The 16,504-nt window shown below is 42.0% G+C and overlaps 1 protein-coding gene across 2 annotated transcripts in view; it reads right to left on the bottom strand.

The window, feature by feature from the left end:
- LOC308307160 (focal adhesion kinase 1-like) overlaps window positions 1-16,504 on the bottom strand; it is a 158,466-nt gene that overhangs the window by 134,491 nt on the left and 7,471 nt on the right. For both annotated transcript variants that reach the window (XM_080752326.1, XM_080752327.1), the window contains exon 2: window positions 241-270. The gene's annotated coding sequence lies outside the window, so the exon portion shown is untranslated. The remainder of the gene's footprint in view (window positions 1-240; window positions 271-16,504) is intronic.

The raw sequence follows: 16,504 nt of genomic DNA, 5'->3' as shown, positions 1-16,504 counted from the left end.
GGAGGAAACCGCGTGGCACCGAGGCACCAAGCAACCTTCAGATTAAGAGGCACTAATTGTGTTAAGTGTTGTTTTCTGTGTCTATTTGCAGGTTATCAATCATATGAGTTACTGTACCGATTGATAACCTGCAGATGTTACCATTTCAAATGATATGTTTACACTGGTGCCAACAGCTAGCTCAACCACGCATCCAACAACTACAGGAGGAACGTGGATTCAAAATAAAAGTTGACTTACCAGCGTAGTATGATGATATCCTGGAAATATCTGGAAGAGAACAAAGAAGAGAACAAATGGCGTGTTAACGGAATGATTTAATCAATTTATTATTTAGTTCATGTACATTCTTAAAGAGTTTGATTTGTCCACGGGAGAGACATTGTTTTAAAGACAAGCATTACCATTGTAAACAAACCATACAGTTTAAAACTGGTTGATCTGGTGTCTACAGTGTTAGTCGTGTCCAGAGCTGAGTCAATCATCTAGGGTTCTGGTCAGAATAAAAACATGTCCCCCACTGCTATTTTTAGTTGAGACGTGAAGCGATGCAAAGCATTGTAATAAGTCTGTCTGCGTTTATATCATAAAAAGGGGCCAAAGTGTCCATGAGCAAGACACTTAAAGGACCTACACCATGAATTTTCACTTTTTCTATTTTAAAACCTTTTTTTGGTGTCCCACTGGCACCTTCTATCCTCACAAAGTCCTATTTCTGACAAGTGTGTCTTTCTCTGGTTTTGGGAAGACAGAGATGAGAAGCTCTCAGAACAGTGCTGTTCTGAGAATTGACGCGTGTGACGTCACACACGTTTCTGTTTAAAAAAAAATAAAAAATAAAATATATATATATTTTTTTTTTCAAAAAAAAAATTTTTTCAAAAAAAAATTTTTTTCTTTGGAAAAACCCCACTAGATGCGCCACTGAGCAAACAGAGGCCGTTTTTGGTATTGCAGCTGGAGAGCCTCATTATAGTAGAGCTAGAACAAACAAAGGAATGGTCAGAGTGTTTGTTGAGGGTTAAAACCTGTCTAAGACTCAATTTTGAGCATATATTTATACAAAAAATATAGTTTTAAAAGCATGGTGTAGGCCCTTTAACCCCTAAGCGCTCCCTGAATGTATTAATAGCGCCCCAAAAGGTGCCCCTAAAACAAATAAACAAATAAACAACACAAGATCCTCAAACCTCATCATAATGATATTAGATTCCTGAGGTAAGAAAGATGCAATCTGGGGAAAAAGGTTAATTTGTCGTTTGTAACTGTGCATCATAGGATGATGAGACTGAACACTTTTGTTGACATTTGCATCACTGATTGTGCTTTTACAAGGCCCAGAATAGTGAGTTCCCATACACCAGGCACACTGGTGGTTGGTTGGACCCTGACCACATGACTGCAACCATCCTGGCTTTGATTACAACGCCAGGGCTGTGTTTGAAGCTACCATCTGGGACTTACTTGAATAAATGAATAAAAAGGTTATTTTAACCAAGCTGTATGGCAGAGAGTATGTAAACAAATACTAGAGGGACTGGGGACAGCTCTACTGCAGGGTTTTCTCAAAGTGGGAGCCGTGGCACCCTGGCCTAGGGTACCGTGACTTAAGTCTAGGGGTGCCTCAGAATACTTTATATGATATGATAATATTTATACTTATACAACTTATACTTAGTTAAAATGACCTGAGTTGCACTGAACTTGGTGTGATCTTTTTCAGCCTACAGTACGCCAAGTCGCTTCAACAAAAATAGCAGATCTACAAGCTTAATCTACAATCACGTTGGGAGCTTTTACAGATCGTCTATTTTGGTGACTGTTCCCTGCCAGAATAGGGATGCTGGAGTTTAACTGGTTAAATGCCAAGTACAGAAGTTATTTTCAATCTGTCCTAAAACAGATATTCTCTCAGGTTTTCCACGTGACATTCTGTATCTTAGTGGGAAAGATGACATATTTGACATGAAGGTAAGGTATTGTAAAGTAACAATGCAATTCAGGGATGCTGCACGGATGAAAATGTTATTTACAGGGTTGCCCCCCCCCCCCCCCCCCCCCCTGAGCCAAAAATGTTAAAGAACCACTACTCTACTGTCAATTGATTAACCCAGTGTTTCTCAAAGTGGATTCTAGGGACTGGGTAGCCTGGTATAACCAGCCTAGATAATGCATCTAGCTAACTAACTGCAGGATACTGCAGTTAGTTAGCTACCCTACCTTGTTTTAACATGGCTGGGATGTCTAGCTCAGCTAGGCTAGGGACTGGGTTCCTTTATGTAGGGTCTAAATTGACCCACACAAGTCTGTAACTCTAACAGCATACAAATGGAACCAAATGGACCTGTTAGGGTCCATTTGGTTCCATTTGTATACTGTCAGAGTTAAGGAGAGACCTTGAAATGTAAAAGTTTGAGAGACACTGTATTAACCCATTAAATACCTAAAAGAATTTTTTTTGTGTGTGTTTTAGTCACATTACTAAGCCAATAAGACTCTTTGTAGGCCCATTGATACCGGATGGGGACCCAAATGCATTTGAGTATCCATGCGGAAGTGGGTGTACATTTATTATAATCAAATGATTAGCTTAGGAATGCAACAAAAACAAAAAATCTCTCTATGGGGTGAGTAATCGATAGAACAAAAAATCACACCCGTGTGAACTGAGCGGTGGTCGTGGAGGCTGCGCAACAGCAAAACAAATATATATATATATATATATATATATATATATAAATAATAATAATAATAATTAAAAAAAAGTAAATATTATAATATATAATATTATTATTAAAAAATAATAATGATAAAAATTATAATAATATGGTGCTATTGCAGTTGATGCTCAGGGCAGACTAGACTCAACAGCACCTCTCTGGTATCCATCCATCCATCCATCCAACCATCCATCCATCGTGTGTGTGTGTCCTCCCTGTATGGGGCTCTACTCCCTGTGTGTGTGTGACCCTCCCCCCCCCCCCCCTCCCTGTGTGTGTGTGTGTGAGAGAGAGAGAGAGAGAGAGAGAGAGAGAGAGAGAGAGAGAGAGAGAGAGAGAGAGAGAGAGAGAGAGAGAGAGAGAGAGAGAGAGAGAGAGAGAGAGAGTGTTGCAGTTGATTTTCAGGCTAGACACAACAGCACCCTCTTTGGTCAAGCAGTGTTACTCCACTAACTCCAGGCTACAGACCCACAGACAGACATACATACATACATACATACACTGATACACACATGGCCGTGCGTGCGTGTGTATGTGCGTGCGTGCGTGTGTGCGTGTGCGTGCGTGTTTGTTGCAATTGATGCTCAGGCTAGACTCAACATCAGGCTACAGACACATACACGGATACACACTCCTGCATACACCTCAGGCTACAGACATACACACACGGCCATTCTAAGGAGCGGCGTCACCACCGCTCAAAAAAAAAGAATCCAACACAACGCTACACAGTGATAGCGCTGTCAAACAAGTCAATGAAGCCATCTATGAAATCTATCAAGGTTTCTTCTGCAACACAATTGTATACAGTATATACTGGGGGTCCCTGCTTCATCTTTCTCTCAGCTAAGGGGTTCTTTGGCCTGAAAAACGTTGAAGACCCCTGCACAAGATAATAATACACACACCCATCTCTCTGTCAGATGACCTCGAATCATCAGTTACTTAGCAACAGCCGCGGCGAGGGATTATGATTAATAATATGACCTCAGTTAACGACCAAACCATGTACTGTTGTGGGCCTCTGGGTAAAGAAAGACACTCAGGCATGTTACATTCTAGGTTATTATTTAAGCTGCTGGTTTGACGCCAGTGTTTCGCTGCTGTGCAGAAGTGTGTTCTGCCAATTGCAACTAATCGCGTAATTCAATTAGTCGCGGGCACTGTGCGAACAGGCAGAAACAGCCAGTCCCTGCTGAACAGGCACCCTGTCCCTGACCACCAACCTGTAGGTGTCGCTATCGTGCAGCTGCAGAGATCACCCTCAGTCTCAGCTAGGGAATAAATAACACATTTACTCTTATTTAGCTGTACACAACAGTATAACGATAGGGGTGGGAGATATGGAAAAATACGATATCACAATATTCTTCCAAGCTGTATCACGATACACAATCTTATCACGATTCTTTTTCATGTTGTTCTTTTATGGTTGTTTTTCAAGTTACAATACAACCACCTACATGGTAACAAAAACTAAAAGAAAAAGGAGTAACAGACCATTTAGACCAGTGGTCCTCAAAGTGGGGTCCATGGACTCTCTGGGTTCCTTTTGGGAGGTCTAAATTGACCTTTAAAAGTATGTAACTCTTGACAGTATACAAATGAAACCAAATGGACCCGTCATTTGTATACCGTCAGAGTTAAGGGGGAGACATTGACATTTTAAAGTTTGAGAACTACTGATTTAGACCAAAATGTAGGTTTAAACGCATTCTGCAAAGAATCTCTGTATTAACAATTCAACAGGATTTTTTATAAGGCTCCCTCATCTTATATTTACAATGGGCTTATTGCCGCATCCCACTTCCACGCCCCCTTTACATCCACTTCAATTCATAGGTAGTCGTCTAGGGCGTAAGGAATACCGCCCCTAACCCTATGCCGTCCGCTCATTCGCTAGAGAGCAAGAGAGAGAGAGAGAGAGAGAGTCTCAGGTTACAAGAGGGAAGGGGGGGGGGCGCTGCACAGGGGGAGAGAGAGAGAGAGAGAGAGAGAGAGAGAGAGAGAGAGAGAGAGAGAGAGAGAGAGAGAGAGAGAGAGAGAGAGAGACTCAATCGCTAGCCGAGAGCCTGTATCTTACAAGAAGTTCGCGGCCCTTCGGGCCACTCACCTCTAGAGTTCACAGCAAGATACTGTCTGTCTGTCTGTCTGTCTGTCTGTCTGTCTGTGTGTGTGTGTGTGTGTGTGTGTGCATCCCACTTCCACGCCCCCTTTACATCCACTTCAATTCATAGGTAGTCGTCTAGGGCGTAAGGAATACCGCCCCTAACCCTATGCCGTCCGCTCATTCGCTAGAGAGCAAGAGAGAGGGAGAGAGAGAGAGAGAGAGTCTCAGGTTACAAGAGGGAAGGGGGGGGGGCCGCTGCACAGGGGAGAGAGAGAGAGAGAGAGAGAGAGAGAGAGAGAGAGAGAGAGAGAGAGAGAGAGAGAGAGAGAGAGAGAGACTCAATCGCTAGCCGAGAGCCTGTATCTTACAAGAAGTTCGCGGCCCTTCGGGCCACTCACCTTTAGAGTTCACAGCAAGATACTGTCTGTCTGTCTGTCTGTCTGTCTGTGTGTGTGTGTGTGTGTGTGTGTGTGTGTGTGTGTGTGTGTGTGTGTGTGTGTGTGTGTGTGTGTGTGTGTGTGTGTGTGTGTGTGTGTGTGTGTGTGTGTGTGTTGCTAAAATGAAAACATTGAAATAATGAAAATAAAACATTGGCAGGCCTATTACAGTAACAATAATAACACAATTAGGCCAAAACGTTTTTTTATTCAATTTTTTTTTTTTTTTTTTTTTACTTTTTTTTTTAATAAAAAAAAAAAAAGCGGGCGTGGACTCTAGATGTGAGCGGCCCGAAGGGCCGCGAACCTCTAGTTGTATCACGATATATACGATATCTCTGAAAAGGAATATTCTGGAGACATTGTATCGTCTCAACGATATTTATCACCATATCGCCCACCCCTACGTAACGATAAAGAAATCTTGCATTTTTGCAATTTCTTTTTTGTTAAAGTAAGTGTTAAATAGCTAAAGATTTTGATAACAATCATTGCTGTAGTATACAGTGTTTGTTCAGTAACACCATCTCTCCAGCTCTTTAGTCTTTAGTAAATAGAAAACACATTTTCAGGTTGGAAAAATTGGAAATGGAACACTGTAAAATTAAAGCTGATAAATAGGTTATCTCCTGGCTGATTGGATAACATGGGCAACTGATGAAGGCTCTTTAAACCAAAACACATTGGTTACTTGCGAGTTACTTTTATGCTTTGCCAGTCTTGCCGCAATAAAGGCTTTTTACATTTTTCCAACTGAATGCTATGCCTTGGACTTTACTAGGAATTCCACCTGATCTACTTGCCTACAGTGTTTCTACAAAATAAATTAAGTAATTATCTTAACTGCATTACGCACTTTGAACCCAACATCCCTAATTTGGGCATGCCGTTAGTATTTTAAATATTCAAGGATAATAAAATAAAATAAAATAAAATCTTCAAAGAATTTCACAAACAGTAAAAAAATTGCCAATCCACAAGCTCACAACACGTCACAATGCGCTGCATTGTGAGCTTGAAGATCGGCTAGTTTCGCTATTCTTCTTGAATTAAGATTAGAAGGTTGACAGAAGTGGAAGTGCTAAAACTCTCCTCACTGTCTGAGTGTGCATGCGTGCGTGCGTGCGTGCGTGCGTGCGTGCGTGCGTGCGTGCGTGCGTGCGTGTGCGCTGCTTGCCCAATGACCAGGCCAAGAATTGTGTCACAACTTCATCACTTCTTGGTGCGTATCGATTGTCCAATCATACTGATAACAACGGTGGGAGGGGTTACTTGATTGACAGGGGTATTTCACCAATCACAGGCCAAAAAGAGGTCACAGAGATTTACTGGACTGACAACTTTAATTCTCCAACCGTGGTTAAGCACCTCTGGAGTCTCAGCTGACTGACAGGTGTGTGATGAGTCAGCAGGTTGTGATGTCAGCTACACTCCATTCCAGCCTCAGCATGAGTCAGCAAAATACAGCTGTGCCGGGCATAGATAGACAATTACTACGCAGCTGTACTGGGCATAGACAAGTACTACACAGCTGTACTGGGCATAGACAAGTACTAAACAGCTGTACTGGGCATAGACAAGTACTACACAGCTGCACTGGGCATAGACAAGTACTACACAGCTGTACTGGGCATAGACAAGTACTACACAGCTGTACTGGGCATAGACAAGTACTACTTAAAGATCGCCTATAGTATATAGTATATAGTACTACTTAAGCCCTTTAGTATATACTTTGTCGTATGAATGACAGAGTAACAATAGCCTGAAACATTTAGAAAGTTGTTTTGCCCAAAAATGGGGATGCATGACTTATTTGGGGCAAAACAATACTTCTATCTGGATTAATACTAGGGATGTTAATCGACGCATTATTTGCGAATCGAAATGTTGAGGCCGAAAATCTACGCGTCGATCGACTTTTTTCACTCTTTATCCGCTAAGCAGCAGCTGAGAGGAGAGCACAACGGCGCATTACTTTAAGCAACACAACTTATGCAGCTGCACCCATCAGAACTTGCATCAAAGCCCTAATAATAATTATAACTAGAAATTCGCGGCCGCTGACGCGGCCACTCATATCTAGAAATTGCACGCTTCGCGTGCTCACATGCACACACGCACAACTGCTCCAAGCCATGTTGCCCACAAAAAGCACTGTTTCTTCATGTATTTTGTGTGTGTGTGTGTGTGTGTGTGTGTGTGTGTGTGTGTGTGTGTGTGTGTGTCGTAATGTCTGCACTACACTGTTCCTGCCACCAGGGGACACAGTAGGCCTACTACACTCGTAAGTACACTGCACAGTGGAACTATTTGTAAGTCTGTGTTTCGGCCGGAAGGTTTCTAATGGACGTACTATGATGTAATTCGCGTCATAGCATTAAATTGTTTTGTTTAATTGTACATCGTGCAGGTACAATACGTTCAGGGAAAGCAGCTAGGAATGTAGGGTGGAAATGCAGCGATGTATGTGTGAAAGGAGGAATCTGTAGAAGCAGTGGTGTGAGAGTCTATCAATGACATGCTTAAACAACACCAGGAGCTGGCCTGTCTATTATAGTAGAAAGATAAATAATTGCTCTTCCTTGCGTTAGCATGGAGTCTGTTCTGTCTAGAGACTAGAAGCGGAGTGACAAAATCCATGGAACGTAGTCGGAGCGCTCTGGCTGGCACCCAGGCTAGTGTTTCAAATGTGGAGCTTTGGTCTGCCTCGCTCTCCCTCCCCGACCGCGTCCACGGGTGTGTCGCATTAACGACGAGTAGTGTACCGGTATCTAGATAGACTGCTGCTGCTGTGCATATTTATAAATAAAGAAATCTTAAGACATTATTTAAGAGAGTGCGGATATTCCCTTCACTTTGATATTTTGGGCAAGTCAACAAATTTTCACAAATTTCTCAAAGTATTCAAAGATGTTCAATAATAGCTGATCTACAGACACTACGCATCGCAGTGTGAAGCCATTTCACAGTAGGGGGTCTGCAGCAGCCAGAGGGCTATGCAGGAGCTATTTGGGGGTCCTCGTTGGCATGGAAGCCCATCTCTACATCAGATGACCTAAAATCATCAGTTACTTAGCAACAACCACAGTGAGGGCAGAGGATTAAAATGACCTCCAAAGACGTTAACGAGCAAACCACGACGTAGGCTTCAGGGTAAAGACAGCCATGTTGGTGTCTAGGTCAGGGGTCTTCAACATTTTCAGGCCAGGGACCCCCAAACTGATGGGGAGATGGAGCAGGGACCCCCTACCTCGTAGGGTGGGGGTGGGGCTACAACATTGTATTTATGTATAGTGTTTCATGTGTATCCACCTCTTTCCGCGGGAATTTACTGGAGAATGTTTTGCACCACACTTCCAGCAGACATACAAGCTCACGTCGCGTCGCAGATGCAACCGTTGTGAGCTTGTAGATCACACTCGGCTGCGGCGCCGGAAGCTCCGTTCAACTTCTGCGCAATGCATTATGGGATGTTGGAAAGTTGTGGATAAACATACCATGTTATTGTGCATTCAATACTATGCTATTAAAACTAGTAAGACGCCTCAGGGCGACATGCGGGACGAAGTCGCGCCAATTCTTGGCCATCTGGCCAGTGATGTATATCGGACCAGTTACCCATATATGGAGATCCATGTACTGTATATAGTACATCCCTTTTATGCCCATACATGGAGATACCTGTCTGAACCAGACGCACAGATATGGGCTGTCTTCTTCTCCATATATGGGCATTCCCATATGAAGTCCTGTTAGATATGGGCTTAATATTGATATCAGGGATCTCCATATATGGGCATAAAAGGGATTCTGTTAAAGTGGTTCCCATGACATCACAACATACAATATATGCTATGCCCATACATGGAGATGCCTATCTGAACCAGCCAAACAGATATGGGCCATGTCTTGGCCATCTGGCCAGTGATATATATATCGATGACATCAGGGATCTTCATACAGTACAGTATATGGGCATAAGGGATTCTGTGGGGGATACCCATATATGGACTTTTACATAGGCGATGTCACCTGTGATGTCAAAGGGAACCAACCTACACACACAGCTTCACGTCTACACGCAGACAAGCTGTGACATTTCTCATGGTAAACTGAGACCTTTGGTCGCAATAATAGATTAATATATTCATGCTTTTATTTTAAACATGCATGTACAAGTGGCCGTACCACTGCCATTTATAAACATATCTTATTAACTGAGAATCAATGTCAATACAATCAATCTATCACTAAAAATCTGTCCAATGCACAATAATCATGTATACAAGCTATTCAAAAGAGACAGAATCATGTGTTTTTTATATTTTAAGACAAATTACATCTCTTCTTTCTTTTTAAAAATGAAAATAAAACATATATTTAAAGGTTTTTTTCTTTCTCCAACAATTTTGGGGACCCCCTGCAGTATCCCCGCTGACCCCCTAGGGGTCGCGGACCCCCTGTTGAAGACCCCTAGTTTATTATTTAAGCTATGGGTTTGGCGAGAATATTTCACTGCTGTGCAGCATGTGTTACGCCAATTGCACTTTAATCACATAATCCATTTAGTTCCTGGCACGGTTCAGTTTCAGAATCGATGTCTATTCTGATCAGAGAGCTGAGCTGAGCCGTGCCAAACTTCTTCTTGTACACCTACAGCCCTCTACATGTGCTCTAATATGCTCTGAGGTCTGCCACCGTTCTCAATGTTCCTTCATCATGCTCAACTCAAGCCTACTGTAATACTTATAGGTTACTGTACTGTAGGGGTATGTCACTTTAAAAAAAGATGTCGGGTCATTTTATCCAGGCTTTTCTGAACACCCCAGATAGTTTTCAGTTGCTTGATTCAGTATTTAGATATTTGATATTCATTTTATCAGACACAAATCTAACCATGTTAGATTAGTCGAAAACACCCGTCCTTGGTTCTGGTGACTGATATTGTCCTACGTGAGAGGGCGATTACTTTTTTGTATTTTTTGTATTAATTGTTTTTCATTTTCCCAATGTTTGTCTCTTCGTGCCGCGTTGCGAGCTGCTCTTGCTGACCAATTTCTCTGGCCAGCCTATCTCTTACTTAGACAATATTCAAATTATAGAGTCTGCAGAGTCCGACTTTAACGGTTGCACGATTGCCACTTTGCCAGGCAGGGTCAAGTAGGAAAAAAAGAGCGGGCAAATGAGAACAGTCTAGGCCTGCTGTTCTGGCAAGCACCAATTTAGCACAATGTTTTGATTTTGTACAAAATGTATCCTATTTGCAGACCGCCAGTGACTGCCTTTTCTGAACCTCTCTGCCTGAGCAGGGCTCTAGACTGCGACCAAAAGGAGTGTGCAAGTTAACATTTCACCTGACTAAATTAAGTGTCTCTCTGCTGCCTGCATGTTGATCGTTAGTGTGCATGTTGTTGTGAAATGTGTATAACAATCATGTTTTTCATGCGACTGATGTGGGGTCTCAGTCAGGAGTGATGGGATTTAAATCAAATCACTGGTGCACAGTCTGCATACATACAGAAAGACACATTTAAATTCAGTTGAACTGACTCAGTGCATTCACATCTCATCTGGTGCTTACACACGCACACACATGCACACATGCGCGCATGCGCGCACACACACACACACACACACACACACACACACACACACACACACACACACACACACACACACACACACACACACACACACACACACACACACACACACACACACACACACACACACACACACACACACACACACACGCGCACGTGTGGTAACAACGTAAAGGGACGGTACAGAGACATTAAACAACAATTTTAGACAAAATTTGTCGCTTGCTGACAGGAACCGATGTACGACACTAACAACGCCGCTGTCAGTAAGCGACATGTCACCGACATGATGTCCTGTCAGTAAGCGACATGTCATACAATGGACTTATAATTAGGCTTAGATGGGGGACAATGCATAGGTTCAGGTTGCGTAGCTGTTAAGGTCATCATCGCCACAGCCACAGCCCTACTGGCCCGGGGGTCAAATCCCACCAGACTCTATTCCCGTTTCCTTCGGAGTCTTCCTGCTCTCCTTGTCAATAAACACAGGATAAGAACTCAGTGGGACACACAGGACTCCAACAGAAATCCATATTCTATAGCAACAAAATGACATGTATAATATGATAATATGAATAATATGAAGATATCTCGTTGGATTATGTTGCTATCAATAATACTGCATTTAGTTCGGGGCCTCGAGTGGCTCAGGAAGTAGAGTGGTCGATCGGGAATCGGAAGGTTCCCGGTTCAATCCCCCTGGGTTAGTGTCGAAGCTTCCTTGAGCCAAGACCCAACTTCTTCTGATGAGCAGGCTGGTGCCTTGCATGGTTTTCTCCCACATCGCTGTGTGAATGGGTGAATGGAATGCACATTGTACAGTGCTTTGGATAAAAGCGCTATATAAATGCACCATTTACATCGACCGTTTTATCATTTAGTTTCAACATTTGTTGAATTTCTACAGCGAGCACAAGCATCAGAATGAGGGGGCGAGGACACAAAAAAAAACGTACGCTTTCAAAAAAATCTGTTTTCAAAACAGACTGCATAGTTCGACGCTTTACTTGTGTCAGCTGGAATATTCTGGCTATAAGCCTATCTCTCTGCCAGAAGTGAGCCAAATTAATACTCGTATTATTTTTTTCTTTTTTACAGTCTCTTTCATACACAAAATGCAGCGCTAAGTGTTTTACAAGCAGCGGGAGGACAGATAGGAAATGCAGATAAAACACAGCACAGATCTACAACTACATCTATAACTGAATTAGTAGAGTATGTTTGCAAAAACAAAACATACATTCTATCGGACCACGGTTCTTCAAACGGACGTGAACAGACACATTTCCCCCTTGAACACCCCTCACTTCTCCCTCCTTTGAACCATTTTTAAACCATTCTCCAAGTCAAAGGACTTTTATCTTTTGCTCTTTGTGTTATTGTATATCGGTTATATTTTGTGTGGGTTTTAACATTCATGTTTTAACCTCCTGTTATGGTGTTTATTTTCCGTTTTTTTACATGTTGTACAGCACTTTAGTCAACTCTGGTTGTTTTTCAAATGTGCTTTATACGTAAAATATTCTCTCCCTCTCTCTATGGCCTCTGGCTACAATAAACCATAAAGGCTGTGCTACAGTAGACAGTAAACTAATGACGCCAAGACAACTGGAACTAAGCATCTATCAACAATATTCCACCCCACAACTGTGGTTTTCACACAACTGGGCAAATCCCAGGACACTTCTGTAGCAAAAAAAAAAAAAAAAAAGGCTGTCGATATGGATATTTGCGTAAGTAAATACAAAAACATAATGTATATCGGTTTTGCCTATAATTAATGACATGGCCAAAACAGGGACACCAAGTTGAAAGTGGTTACAAACAAATATTATTTTTTTGGGGGGGGGTATCCATCTGTATTGGGGAATAACTGCACGCACAGTAGGCCTACTGATATAGTAAATTAATTTTGGATAGTTGTATGTGTAGTTGTCACAAATTCCCACAATTACCGTTTGGTAACCACTACACCAGTGGTTCTCAAGCTTTTAAGGCCGCAACAGCAAAGGTTGCGTTGCGAGGCATTGAGTATTTTATTTGACAATTTCGCCAATGTTTAATTTGTCATTTTAGAGGTATTAAAAATACCTTAAATTGTCACTTTAGAAATGTGAAGATAGCCTCTACAGTCTACACACTTAAAACTGTGTTGGTTTGTTTACTGTTGAGTGAGAAAACAATGTTGTACATTAAGTTAATCATCTGGGGGACCCCCCCCCCCCCAAAATAGTTTGCGGACCCCCCTGGGGGCCCCGACCCACATGTTGAGAACCACAGGCACTAGACAACAGCATGGAGAAGAGAGGAGACATTTTGAGGTTGGATTCGCTTTTTTAATATTAATTAACTATCCTCTTTTCCATATGATTATTCAAATATTCTATCTGTTGCAATCCAAAGTAACTGAGTGATCATGATCATTAACTGTGTAATAAAATATGTGGCTGTTTGCTACCACAGTAAAATGGAATACTATAAACACTGTCATAGAGTGCAATTCACCACCCACAGTCACTGACTGAAAAATCACTCCCACAAAGATCATTTTTGTTGATGATTTGTTTTGCTGAAAGAGATTCATGTGGTTGTTAATCCAACTGCAGCAGTCGTCCACAACAACTCATTTTCTGTGAGACACACGTGTCCACATATGGTCTCAAGGAGGTGACAGAAGTGTTGGGGACCTGCAGCTGATTGGCGTCTTTCTCTTTGGACGAATTTGAAACAGTCTGCTTTAAAAGGAGGAGTTCACCCCCAAAATGACTTTTTTTATATTGATTACTCACACCATGGAGACTTGAGTTCAATAATATTTTTTAGTTTTTTGTCGCATTCTGAAGATAATGATTTTATTACAATAAATTTACCCCCATTGATTCCGGATGGGGACACAAATGCATTTGGGTGCATTTTGGAAATGGTAAAGTGGCAAATTAACTTAAATTTCAAACTTGAAATTTGAGCTTTCTCAAACCTTTTTTTGTAAATATCTGCGTTATGTAACACGGCACACGGCTGCTTCCTACAAAACAAGCTGGCTTTAAACAAGATGTTATACAACAAAAAGAAAGCTGGAGAAAAGATTGCATCATTTCATGCATGTCTTGGCAATTCAGAGGAGTAAGGAACAAACTAGCCCTATACTGTATATACTTTGTCGTAGGACAAATGCAGTTGCAAAAATCCGCAAGCTCACAAGGCATCACAATGTGGGGAACAAGTCAAGTCTCCAAGTCCTGGGTTTTCAAACTATTTCATGTCACAGATCCCCAAACCGACTTTCATTAGGCCATAGATATATTTATTTTGCTTTCATGCCTTTATTGACAGAGATAGACAGTACGGCTGAGAGGAAATAGGGGAGAGAGAAGGGCAGTGACAAGCAGCAAAGGCCGTCGAGATCGGGACTCCAACCTGTGACACGCTGTCAGCAGGCCTGTCACAATTATTAAATAATATTGAACCAATGGAAAGTAGTAAAAAGTGCTTGGGACAAAACCTCCTAACTCCACACTTTCTGCCAAACCAGATAACTCAGCCCGATTGGCCCTCTCTTTTTTCATAAATCTGTGCTATTGAACACTACAAACTTTAAGTCTGTGTGTCGGTTAAACTAATATTGAACCAATGAAAAGTATTAAAAAGCCCTTCGGTCAAGACCTCCTAACTCCACTTGAGCTCATTTTCCTGAAAATTAACATTTTGGAGTTACATAGGAGGTTTCGGCGCGACAGCAGAGATATACAAAATGATAGAATTTGAAATTCTAGAATTTAAAAAAAGCTAAAATAGCAGATCTCTATGCAGGTTATACAGTAGATAGATAGGCTTTTCACTTAGCCTTATTCTTCATTCTGCCGTGTCGTTTCACAATAGGGAGGCAGCAGTCAGAGGCTATGGCTATTTGGAGGTCCTGACATAAGAAACAGCAGCTTGAAATGAGCTATACAGCTGTGCCTGGCTTATGTACAGTATGGATTTTACTATGAGCTGCATTGATTCGTCTGCCAAAACCCTGACAGATGTGATCAGGTATCTGGGGCTCCAGCTGGAGCTCAGATAGCAAAACACCATAAAGAAAAGAAACCATGGCCCGAGGCACAGGATGGGTGTCAGAGATAGAGAGACAGACACCGTGGAATTTCGACAGAGCAGAATTTAAACGACCGCAACTGGAACGCCATGGGAGAGACAGCATGGGTTTTGTCTTCTTAATACGCAAGACAGCAGAGCTACTTTGCACGCCACCACTGCAAGTACAATGTTTTGTTTACGCCGTTGAGATGATAAACTACTAAGACAGAATAGGGACAAGTTAAGTCGAATTTACAGTATACTCCGTAGAATGACTGGGTCGTTGGGCTAAAAGATCTCGTACTCTACAGATCTTTTAAACACCATATACTTAGGTGACTGGGGTTCCCCAGGGCTCTATGCTTGGCCCACTCCTTTGTTCCCTCTTCGCCAAGACGCCAAATCTCTTGGCTGAAACTAGCCAATCTACAAGCTCGTAGATCGGCTATTTTCGCCTAATGTTCGCCCCCAGAACAAAGGATGCTCATTTTCATGTGGTTAAGCAGTCTACTCTATACCATACCACACCCCTTACACACGCATATAACACAAACATGTACTACAAACTAGGGCTGTCACAATTATTACATAATGTGTAATCGCAATTATTTGAGGTAATCACAATTATTTTTGCATAATCGTCATAATCGTTTCCATGTTGAGAAATGTTAATATAGTTTCAAACACTTTCAAAAAGTAGTGGAAATAGCAGATCTACAAGCTCACAACGCATCGCGATGCGACACGTTGTGAGCTTGTAAATCAGCTATTTCCACTATAAATGTTATTTTTTAAGCATAAAATTTTCAAATATGTCTGTAATTTTTAAATTTAAAGTTATACCATGTAACTTTTTTTATAAAACAAATCTTAAAATTGTCCTAACTGTTAAATCGCTAAAGTTTTAGAACCCCCACTCCGTTATTTTCAGCTTCTAAAGCCTTCTCTTTATATGTTTTCTATGATCCCTACCGGGGACCGGTTTTCGTGGAAAATTGCGTCATCACACTACCGGCCAATCACAGCGAGGGTTATACACTGCCGGCCAATCACAGCGCATCTTGAAGTGGGGTCGCTATGGCGGCCATATTTGTAGTCGCCCGTGTGTCTCTATCATAGAGTTATACTCAAAAGGTAATCTCGCCTACCAGGCAGGGTGAAGTAGTCCGTTTCTCCGGAATGCCTGAACGCACAGGAACCAGGGACCCCTCTAAAGATAGCTCTCGGCGTTGTGGAGGCAGACGCGGGGGTGTGAAGGTACGAAAAACGGCCGAAAGACGCGGACGCGACCGCGGTTTGCTATAGGGCTACTGACCACTAGTTGAGCATCTTACACAGTATAGCTTTAAGTTATGTGCCATGATTGCCATGTGCAACTTCAAAGCCTAAAAGCCAAACAGAAAATTTAATTGTCAACGACAAATACACAATTAAATCATTAATCGCAATTATTTGAGTGACAATTAATCGTCATGTAAAGTGTCATAATCATGACAGCCCTACTACAAACAAAGCCAACAACACATTCACCTCGAGTACAGTAGCATCTGCTGA

Source organism: Nannobrachium achirus (assembly GCF_963921795.1).
Source record: "Nannobrachium achirus genome assembly, chromosome: 2".
NCBI lineage: Eukaryota > Metazoa > Chordata > Actinopteri > Myctophiformes > Myctophidae > Nannobrachium > Nannobrachium achirus.
The sequence above is the reverse complement of the archived record's forward strand: the minus strand, read 5'-3'. Positions and strand labels throughout refer to the sequence as shown.